Source organism: Odontomachus brunneus, unplaced genomic scaffold, assembly GCF_010583005.1.
Source record: "Odontomachus brunneus isolate Ranch 3 - 2012 unplaced genomic scaffold, Obru_v1 Obru_scaffold_051, whole genome shotgun sequence".
NCBI lineage: Eukaryota > Metazoa > Arthropoda > Insecta > Hymenoptera > Formicidae > Odontomachus > Odontomachus brunneus.
This window is the reverse complement of record NW_022639501.1, coordinates 696086-704861: the sequence shown is the minus strand read 5'-3', so window position 1 is coordinate 704861 and position 8776 is coordinate 696086. Positions and strand designations below refer to the sequence as shown.

The 8776-nt window shown below is 52.1% G+C and overlaps 1 protein-coding gene across 12 annotated transcripts in view; it reads left to right on the top strand.

Moving 5' to 3' along the window:
- Positions 1-8776, top strand: part of LOC116845402 (protein tiptop) — a 244921-nt gene that overhangs the window by 112990 nt on the left and 123155 nt on the right. For 3 of the 12 annotated variants that reach the window (XM_032818059.1, XM_032818058.1, XM_032818049.1), the window contains exon 1: positions 6469-7073. The exons of the other annotated variants lie outside the window; for them this stretch is intronic. The gene's annotated coding sequence lies outside the window, so the exon portion shown is untranslated. Of the gene's footprint in view, positions 1-6468; positions 7074-8776 lie in introns of those variants that run through there. 12 annotated transcript variants of the gene reach the window in all.

Sequence of the window (8776 nt, the reverse complement as noted above, 5' to 3'; positions counted from 1 at the left end):
CTCTCTCTCTCTCTCTCTCTCTCTCTCTCTCTCTCTCTCTCTCTCTCTGTCTCTCTTTCTCTCTCCGGCCGGTTCACGGACGGAAGTGGCCGCGGTGATTTAAGCGTTACTTGGAGCGTTATTGTTGCGCCGCGATTCCTCATCGCCGCGCAGGAGTCGCTCGCCGTGACTTTGAATGCTCTCTGAATGTGATATACGGCGCGTTATGTTTTTTGAAAGACTTTTAAAGGTGTATACTTGAGCGGATTTTGGGGAACCGGTTCCTCCTCCTCGGGAGGACGTCGCGAGTACTCTCGTTGCGGAAAGTCTATTCGAATATTCAAGCGGGTTCCGTGCCGAGCGATACTTCGAAGGTGGGACCGTCCGTTTTGTCTTCAATTAATGTGCGACACACAACAGTCATAGGCGTGCCACTTTGTTCGTTCGAACGCGACCGCGTCGAAATTGGCGATGCCAGTTGCAATCGCGAGTAATTTTCACGACTGCATCATTCACGCGCGCTTGAGTTTCCATAGCGCGAAGGTGCCTCCGCGATTCGACAGCAGTAAGAAGACAATGCAGCCCAGCCATCATTCTCGCGTGTCGACGATCACGAAAATCCGCGCGTACGACAAATCGCAAGCAATCCCCCCTCCCCTCTCCTCCCCTCCTCCCGTCCCGAGGATCAGCGAGGCTCCGCAGAATCGGGCGGCCAGAAATCGACCCTTTTGTCCGGCGTGTCCCCCGTGTGCAGCTCGACGTCAGTTAATTTATATTTATCCTCTTCTTCGGTATCCGCAGGATCCTGTAGGCCGTTTCCGATATTCGAGCAGCGTGGTAGAGGAGCGTTTACGCGTTAGTAGAGGGGACGATGCGGGACAGAGCGGGGGGAGAAGAGAAAGAGACAAACGGAGAGAAAGAGAGAGAGAGAAAGAGGGGGCGCGAAAAGGGGCGAGACGACGAAGCGGGGCGGAGAGGAGAGAGCAAGAAGGAGAAAGAAAGAGAGAGAGAGAGAGAGAGGAGCGATGGAGTAGATAAATAGATGGATGGGCAATATTATAACTCACCGGCTGTCATCCTGTACGGCCGAGTCAGGCTGCTAATCAGACCCCGGCGCGCTCTCGCCCCTCGACCGACCCTTCACGAAAAATGGATTTATTGCCGTTCGCCTCGACTTCGGCACGCTATCGAGCTCTCTGATCCATAGAATGTAACCATCGTCGTACTATTCGCGTCGGATCCTCCCTCCGATCCTTCCTCCCTGGGCCGGGTCTCTCCCCTCGGGCTCTCCTGCCCTCTCGACCTGCGAGAGCCGAAAACCGCCTCCCGGAGCCTTTTCGGCTCCAATGTCGCGGAAAACGCCACGTCCGAGAGTCGGGATCTCGCGTTTTCGCACGTGTCCACGCTCGCGGCACCTCGAAAGCGCCAGTTCTCGTCTGATCGTCTAAAGTTAGGCAACGTTGGGCACGGTCAGTACTTTGGCCGGGAAGCGACAGGGAACAATGTGTGTGCTATTGTGCGTTTTCGCACGCGGCTTTCGAGAGTTCGTAGGCGAGCTTCTTCACGGGAAAAGTATCGCAGCCTTCTTCGACGTAAATGTGTACACTGAAGGAAAAAAAATGTCTAAGAAGACATTCATGTTTGCGGTCAACACATGTGTGTATTTGTGTTGAAATTTTTTTTTATTTGAGTAGAATAACAATTGACTCTGTCGTGAAGAGCCAAAGTTTCACGAAAATGTATATTTTGTTATTTGAAAAATATTCTCTATATTGATATAGGTAATTGGTATCAATATACCCTCGCACACCGAATAAATATTCCTTATTTCTAAAATATTTCTTCTCTCAGAGTATATATGTTTCAGCGTGTTTGCGGGTTGCCTCGTGCACACGGTCAGATTTGAACGTTTAACCGATTGGAAGAGAGAGAAGGCCAATAGGAGATGGTCGCGAATATTCCACAACTACGGGAGGACAATAATAATGTGTAACACCGTAAACACACGCACCGAGTATTTTTCCAGACATGCAACGTACGCGCTGCATCCACCTCCCACGTCAGAGCCCGTTTATCCCCATTATTGTTAACATTAATTAATCCCATTGGCCCGTTGCAACGAATTAATTGCACACTTACTTTTTGATTCTCTCTAATGCTCTTCAAATGTTGCCTGCTCTCTCTTTCTCTCTTTTAATCAGTTTCAATGCCCGGGAGCTTTGTTTACACAGCTCGTTAAAAGTTTAAATACGCGAGGAATGGTAATGTCAGAGGGAGAGAATCGATGAATCAATCGCTAAATGGTATCCGAAAATATTTTCGCCTCACACGGTGTTATCTCTCCAGCGCGTGTACGCTCTGGCGCCCGCGGTGTGATCCGCTCTCTGTCCCCTTTCGTCACCCTTCAGCGGACCTCTCATCTCGCGCTCGACTTATGTGCACGTGGGTGTACTCGGTTTCCACGAGAACGCGCTGCTTTCACCGCGGTCGATGACGACGAGAGGGTTGGATCGCGGGGGGGTATCCGCGGAACGACAGGAGGAAGAATGGCGGGGAGCGAAGGGCGACGGGGTTGGGTGTGGGGGAGGGGGAAGGAGCAGGAACGAAGGCGAGAGGTGGCAGGGGGAGTAAGGGGTCAAGTGAGGACCAATGCATCAAGCAAACCGTGACACTCGCCTCCGCATGGCGTGCATAGATCATGCCGACCTCGTCGGTGTGCGCGACGGGCATGGCGCGAGGCGGGGAGGGAGAGACGATCTAAGCCGTGCACAGCGCGAGAGTGAGAGAGTGTGCAAGTGAGTGGGTGAGTGGAAAAGAGAAGGAGAGAGGGAGAGGAAGAGAGAAGGACGGAGAAGAAAGGTCTCTTTCTACCTCGTCTTGTCCCTTCCCGTCCCTTCGATCACCCTTCCGTCTTTCTCTTTCCAGTCGCGACTGTGGCGGGAGAGCACAGATGTACGAGCCGAACGAGATAGACGCGAAGAAGAGAGCAGAAGTGCCTGAGACCTCCGGTACGCGAACGTGTACACGTCTGTGTGTGTGCGCGCGTGCACACACGGGAGGGAGTGTGTGTGTGTGTAAGTGCGCGCGGGCGTTTTTTCAACGAGATTTATTACCGAACTCCTAATGCTCCCGGACAAGAGGAAGGGGTCGCAGTCCCTTCCCCACCTCCACCCACTCCTACCGCCGCTGCCATCGCCGCCGCCGCCGCCGACGTCGTCGTCGTCGTCGTCGTCGTCGTCGTCGTCGTCGTCGTTGTCGCCGTGTCGACAGTACTTCGTACCTTCTCGCCGTGCCTCCGCTCGTCTCCGCGCGTCGCTTAATCCCCGGCTGCCACGCTATTACGAGTTGATTTACATTCTCGCGCTAACAAGGGTTGGGATAGGGTCCGGAGGATTTGGCGGTCTCCGCCCGATAGGTCGTCGATACGGACCGTCCGTCCCGGACGAGATGCCAGCGGCGCGTCGATCCGCTGGACTCTGGATCGGCGAACGATTGTTCCCCAGGGCGTCCCGGCCGGGAGCGCAACGGAGAAACGCGAGCAGTAAGACTCGAGCGGTAAGCAAATTGGCCAGTCACACAGTCGATGATTCCTCGTACGCTCCACGAATGATCGACTCTGTGACCGGTCGACTGTCTCTCCGCCTGAGTTTCGCCGCTTATTACGCCTTTCCGCGCGCCACGGCTTCGATCGATCGCGACCGTCGTCGTCGATCCGTTCAATCCTGCGTGGATTTCGATCCGCGAGCGATCCATCACCGGCGCGCGGATCTCTAAATTAGATTCCTGCCGCGCGAAAACGGAGCGAGGAGGGAGGGGCGGGCGGGCGGAGAGGGGAGAATAACGCAGCCGGGGACCGTTAGATCACGAAAGTGGCGAAGAGATCGTATATAGGCTCGGGTTACGCGCCGGAGCAATAAATGTCTTCGCCGGGAGAATTTACGGCCGCAAACGGCGTCACAAGCGCGGGGAATAAATCATTATTAAGTAAATCGTATTACTGTTTGTAAATTCTACTCTTAACCGGCCCAACTTTAATGAGATCATTATAAAGGGATTATATAATCGTGACACGCGGGCGTGTGTATGTAACGCGGGCGGAATGCAAGCGCGCCGCGCGAGGAATCGGCCGAGGGGGGAGGGGGAGGGATTGGAGGGAAGAGGACGCGCGGAGGGGGCGAGGGGGGCCTGCCCGGGAGATCGAGATATTCGATCAATGTTCGATCGGAGATAAAAATTCGAGCGGAGAAACACGAGGCTGCACTTTGTGCGGCTAAATGTTATGGGAAGCGGGAAGTCGGTTAAGTAGAAGCCGCTGCATCACTGTCAGACGGGGGAACGTTCCTACTGAATCATTTTACATATCGGCTATCAAAGAGCATCGTGCCGTAAGCGCGAAATATATTTGTTATATAAATGATGCAGCGTATTCTCGTTCGCGGGCTTATAACGGCCGCCACGACAGAATGTTTACGACGCGATCGCGCAGGAGTCGCCGGGCGCGCAAAACTTTACGCGGCTTTGACTTTGTTTCTCCGCCCCGCTCCGCGGCGGAATATTCATCTGAAATTTATCTAGGGAAACGAATAATTCAAGTAACACGTATACACAGGGTGTTGCCTTTCTCCCGTCCGCTAAATATATGAAGTTATTCCTCGTGAAAATTTGAGTTGGAAGGTATCGGGCGAAAATGTCGGGATGTCGGGATGTAGTTTACGAAATACAAGCGATCGAGAAAACAAGACTTCTCGCGTACTATACTTCGGACGACCGAGTGGACAGCGAATCTATTTTCTTCGATTGATTTTAAGCGGATTTTATTTGGACAGATTTCTAACTTGGGTCTTGGCTATAATATGTTATATTAAATGTGTGGGAAAGTTACTACAAGTAAGAACTTGTTTCGACAAAATGGCTTTTCGATTCTGTTTTCCATGAGGAATAACGGTATGCACTTAGTGGGCGAAGGAAAGAAAACGCTCTGTGTACTTTCTATACTATATATATTTTTTATACTATATATAATTTCGTCAATAATTGAATTAATCGATTTATAATTGTACTTTATAATTGTAATGTAACTTTAAATATAGAGAATCGTGAGATCACGAGACGCTTGTCACGTGTTCTTACTCTTCATTTTCAATTCATCGATTATTTTTTATCACAACACAGCAAAGAATAAACGATATATTAACGTTGGAAAGTAATCGATTAAAAATTTCTCTGACTAAAATAATCGGCAAAATCGGTGAACAGAATTAATTGTCACGTATGTAATTGAGTAACTTAATCGATTGACGATCAGTATATAATCAGTCACGTCAGAGTTTGATCATTAACTATTTTTAACCCATTGATTACATCATCTGTGATTTCATATACGAATATTAATTTTGATTATTACTTATTTTGATCAAGGAAGATTTTAATTGATCAATGTCCAACACTGCGACATAAAATTGGAAAGATAGAAGACTGCGTTGTGGGAAAAAAGCCACAATGTGTTGCGCATGTCTGTGATGTATTAATAAATGCGTATACTTTAGCCAGAGATTAACCCAAAAAATTGTACAAGTTCCGCGTCTTCATAAAAGTTTTTCAGTCACATAAAAGTTTGATCAATAATTATTTCATCCATCGATTACATCATTTGTGATTTCATGCGCGACTATTAATTTTGATTATTACACATTTTGGTTAAGGAAGATTTTAATTAATAAATGCTCAACACTGTGATGTAAAATGGGAAAGACTGAACTGCGTTGTGGGAAAGAAACCGCGATATTGTGCGTGATATATTAGTATATGCGTGTACTTTAGCCAGAGATTAATCCAAAAAATTGTCTCGCATTTTGATCGTACCTCTAATCCACGACTTTTCGCTGTGGCCGGGTTGGTCCGCAACTTTCTCGATTCATCACCACATTATTTACGTACCGTCTTTCACACCTGCGTTACACTGCGCGATCGCGGTCCAACAACGGTGCACGACGTGGTCCGACGTGTTGGCGCGAGGGGCAACGAGTATCGTCCATAATCATCGCGAGACGTGTCGGGCGCGTGTCGTCGCGAAGAAATCGGCCGGACTTGCTGCGGACGCGAGGAGGCGAACGCGAAAAGGACCGGAGTAAAAGAACCTCTCCCGGTCGGGCAGAGTGGAGCGAAAAAAAAAGAGAGGACAGAAGAAAGGAGGAGGGAAAAAAAGAGAAATCAGCCGCGAGACACATCGCCACGGAAGACGAGAAGGGCGACTCGCGAGGAAGAAAGACTCTCGGGAACTCCGAAGAGTGGGATGGAGGCGTGGGTGGAGTGGGCGATAGTGGGGCGCGAGAGAAGCACGGCGCCCCGCTGGCCCGCCGCTGGTGGGGATGGTTCAGGGCCGCGGGAACGGGGGGCGCCACGGAGTGCCTCGCAATCCGCGGCGAGGCGCGACGCGCGGGAGGGGCAGAGGAAGGTCGCGCGGGTAGGGGAAAAGGATGCCGCTGTGGAGGGGGCAGAGGTGGGGAAGATACCGCGGAGCCGTCAGTGCGCCACGTGCTGCCGTCGCGGGTAGGTCTTTGCTTTCGCTCCGTTCCTCCGTGGTCGCGGGCCACGCATGCTATCGCGTCATCGCGTGATAACGGCCGTTGTTCTGTCTCTCTGTCACCGAATTCCGCGGACCGGGCATCTCGCGACGTCGCCTCCGTCGTCGTGCCGTCGGGTGTACGCGGCCTTTCCGCCGCGATGCGACGCGTGGTCGCCGCACGGTGACACGAATGAGTCGTGCGAGGAATCGAACGTTTCGTGCGGACGGCGTGACCCGGAGAAGAAGAAGGAGGAGGAGGACGTTGGGGGGAAGAGTTGAGTGAGTGCACTTGTTGGTCCCCGTCGTGGTGTTGTCGGTTACGCCGGGGTCGTAAGGGATGATGATGTGGTGATATGGTGCCGAGGCTTTCGCGGAGATCACGCGCGAGCTTCCCGATGCGCGTCGCGCCGACGTCGCGTTACCCCTGCCACGACGACCGCTGGACGACGCGCGGAGCATCATCTGAGGTGTCAGCGGTGACGTCTCGCCGGGAGCGACGTATCCTGCTCGGTGGAACCACTACTTCGTGGTGAGTGCGCCGTGTGTGATTCATGCGTTTCCGGCGCGCGCGGTAAAGCGTGTCACGTTGCGCTCGGCACCGCGGCCGAAAGCGCGCGCCTGTAACCTGCCCGGCCCCGGGAGTCGTGTATCGAAACGCACGCTCGGCCGCCGAGTACTGCTGCTGCTGTTGCTGCTGCTGCTGCTGTTACGGCAAGGACAATGAAGCCATTCATGCACGGTCCATTCAAACGTTGGAGAGTAAACAGTGGGAAGCGATACGTGGAGGAGGAGTAACGTTTACTACCAAACGCAGAGAATTACAGGGGGTGTGAAGTGTTGTCTATCGAAGAGCATCCGACAGGATGCTCCGGGACGTGTCGTTTATTGCGCTCCCGCGCTCAAACGAATTTTTCCAGTTCTATCAAGATACCAGCGAGATAGAATTTCTCGAATCACGCGCGAGAGAAGCGCGAACGCTTCGCTAAGAGTTCCCTTCGGACTCGACCCGGAGGATCGCCCAAGTGCCGGTCAAGTTTCGCCTCGGAAAATTCACACACGCCCGTGAAACATCCTCCACAACCCATCTCTTCCCACTGTTTATTCTCGAAGATCGTCGTTCATACACGCGAGAGCGTGGCATACGCGACTCTCGTTTGTGTCTCGTGGAGTTTCGCGCGCGCGAACAGTTTTCCGGTAAAGACTCGCGTCGCGTTTCCCCACCCGAGAGGAAATCTCGCGGAAAATCGCGCGAGAAGTGCGAAGTAATTGGCTCCAGCGCGGGAGGGCAGCCTTTGGAGTAGGAATGAATGAAAAAATCCGCGCGGGTCGAGCGAGCGGGCTGGCGAGCGCCGCGTGGCTTGCATAAACAAAAGTGCAGTGCGCGCAGCAGGTGGCGGAATCGCGTGTAATCCTCGTGCACGCAGGATCCTCTGCGGTGCGCATTGTTTCTATACCCTCGGAAAATGAACGTCGCGTCGCGTTAACCTCGATCAAGCGTATGCCGGCCGGCCGCGTCAAAGTGGAGTCGCGGATTAAATCGCGGACCGCGCGATTCTATTTTCGTCCCGTGTCCTCGTGCCGTGGTTCAGATTTTCTCTCTCGCGCGCCCTTCTCTGTCTCTCTCTCTCTTTCTTTCTTTCCCTCTCTCGCGCGCGTCTTCGCCCACCCCCCACTCTCTGTCGCGCTGTCTTATTCTGGAATATCTTACGAGCTGTCAGGATAAAAACGCCCTGATTTCCTACAGCGCGCGTGACATGTTAAAGCGCTCAAACCTTGTAAAGTATGCTATATCGATATGATATGCAATGTGACATTATCGACATGTACTTGACGGGCTAATTTCGATTTGGGTCGAATTTTGATTGGTAAAATGTCAGTGTGTGACTGTACGTCACGTCGCGCGCGTCGCCATATGCGCACCGATTAGAATGAGAATGGCGAATATCGCGTTTGTTATCGAATTCGTTGCGCTATTAGGATGAATAGGAGGCAGGCTGACGGAACGCGGTTAAACGACGTGATTTATAGCGTTTTAAAAGTCGTCCGGATCAGTCTTGGCCGCATTGGTATGTACTTGGATACGCTGTCATATGTTTAAACACACGCATAAACAAACACACGTACGCACGTACACATGATGCCGCGTCTTCGTGTCACGAGTGGATCGGTGTCAAAACAGAAATTTTCTCCAACACACACACACACACACACACACACACACACACACACACA